General features: G+C 44.3%; 1 protein-coding gene across 3 annotated transcripts in view; it reads left to right on the top strand.

The window, feature by feature from the left end:
- The window catches only part of sha (shavenoid), a 208,662-nt gene that overhangs the window by 54,958 nt on the left and 151,204 nt on the right, over positions 1–2,500 (top strand). The window lies entirely within an intron of this gene.

Genomic DNA, 2,500 nt, shown 5'->3' on the forward strand with positions numbered 1-2,500 from the left:
CCGTTTCTTTGTCAGTTAAAGGATAACCACCATACCCAGGTACAACTTTGCATTTTCTCTTTCGTAATGTTATTTATTTTCACGAAAACCATGTTTAAAAATAATATTTTCTCTCAGAAGTACTATTTGAGGGAGTTTTTGACTAAAACATTCGTCGTCTGCTAATCTGCATTCTAAAGCACAACATACAATGCCATCTTCCGGCATTAGTTCCGATGACGTCATGAGTTAACCGTTCGGTAACGAAATGGATGATATTCGGTGATATTCAGACTTTTTTCATCGTCTTTCGAGAGTAACCTCGACTCCTAAATATCTCTGGCAATAGGCAAAATGTGTGGATAGACGGCATAGTTATGGGATATAAATTCCAACCGGAATTTCTCTCTGAGTGACGTTTCCGTATTGGAGTATCATTGGTTACCTGTGTGCATGTTGGTTCTGCAATGCTGTCTATGGGAATTAAAAAAAGCAAAGGTAGCATAAGTGACGCATTCATCATTTTGGTAATGCGCTACACAATCCTGCAGCACGTTCACACTAAGCCTCGTACATGCCACAGGCTTTGTAAAGTCTTGAAGTCCTCTAGACGGGGCTTTCCTGGAGCATCCACCTCGTAGCAGTCACGTCAACTTCCCCCATAAACAGGGAGTTCGTTTGTAGGGGCTCCGATCCCTAGGGAGAGGTAATGAAGACTTTGGCTCCTGTAGCCCAGTGTTATAGACAATGTGCAGCTATGCCACATCTAAGCGGGAAGTCTTAATCTAGAATGGATCTTAGAAAAGGGAAAGAAGAGATAGCATTTCAACTTGAAGATGCAGAGACATCCACACACCTTCCTCCCGTTACGTGCTAACAATCCATGCAACATCTGCAAAGATCTTGGGGTGCCATTTCCTGCCGGTTGCAATCCACACGACGATGGTGAATCCAAGTGATCAAATCAGATCCACGGGGAAATGGTAATTGAAATGATAACAGTTAATGTTCTCGACCTGTGGCCGGTGTTTTTTTATGAACGCAGTCAACCCCGGCTGGCCGGGACTCTAACGTTATCCCCATCAGAATGTCTGTCTGCTTATATGTATGTCTCTGTCTGTCTGTCTTTCTGCCTGTCTATGTCTGCCTGTCTCTTTGCCTGCATGACTGCCTGTCTGTCTATGTCTGTCTCCTCTATTTACTGCATATATGTGTCGTCTACCTGTGTGTGTCTCTCTCTGTCTATGCCTGTCTGTGTCTCTCTGTGTTTGTCTGTCCCTCTTAATATATCTACCTATCTATTCATCTATCTTTTTTTGTAGACTTAACTAAAGCATTTGAAAGGGATTACTTCACTATACAATATCAAGGACCCATGATTTTATACTTGTTCCAACATGTTGTGCCCTGGGACAGGTTTGAATGTCCTAAAAATGCATAACTAGATCGTGTATGGAATTGGGTCTTTCCAGGACATTGTAATATCTCACACAGAAGTCGTTCTATTTCTCATTTAGTTGCCCGTTCTCTCGGAGACATTTTATCCAAAGATGAACGAAACTTTGTGAATCATGATATGAAGATTGATACAGGGATTTAGTTTACATCTTAGTTTTAACTGAATGAAATCATCTGGTGTCAGCCAGAATAAGATAGTTAATGTGTGACATTCCTCTAGGAACCTCAGGAGGACCCTGTTACACTCGAAAGTCGTCCTTGACTTAACGTGATCCTTCAGAACCGGAAGTGGAGTTGCATTACTCTTAGAGGACAAGGTCTGAGGTCAGACTACCCGAAAGTCGTCCTTGACTAAATGTGATCCTTCAGAACCGGATATGGAGTCGTATAACTCTCCGAGGACAAGGTCCGAGGCCAGACTATTGTTAGCCTTAGTGTGACCTTTATATTGTGACCTCTGGATGACCTTTGGTTGACCTTTTTTGAGGTTTTCTGTGGCTGTCTGTGTCCGAGGCCTTTGGCGTCAGGAGGCCACTGGGAGAAGCTTTCCTGAGGCCATTGTTGCCATCTTTGCCCCCTCTGTTGGATAGCTTGGGCAAGTGGCGTGACATTGATCCAGGGTCACCGAGAAAATAGTAATCGCGAGATCGATGTGGGCAGTCTGCCCGGACCGTGGAGTCAACGCTCAGAAGCCTCTTGTTTGTTCATTCGGGGTGCCGCAGTCTAGGAAATCTTTTCTACATTAGCGAACATTTCTGAGAGCGCTCTCTTTCTCTCTCTTTTTCTCTCTCTTCTCTCTCTCTCTCTCTCTCTCTCTCTCTCTCTCTCTCTCTCTCTCTCTCTCTCTCTCTCTCTCTCTCTCTCTCTCTCTCTCTCTCTCTCTCTCTCTCTCTCTCTCTCTCTCTCTCTCTCTCTCTCTCTCTCTCACACACACACACACACACACACACACACACACACACACACACACACGCACACGCACACGTACGTACGTTCTGCTACCTCTTATCTCATTCACCACCCGTATGACTCAGTCTTTTTTTCCTAACAACCCTGTGGTGGA

Source organism: Oratosquilla oratoria, chromosome 9 (genome assembly GCF_046742065.1).
Source record: "Oratosquilla oratoria isolate Oo_2021 chromosome 9, ASM4674206v1, whole genome shotgun sequence".
Lineage (NCBI taxonomy): Eukaryota > Metazoa > Arthropoda > Malacostraca > Stomatopoda > Squillidae > Oratosquilla > Oratosquilla oratoria.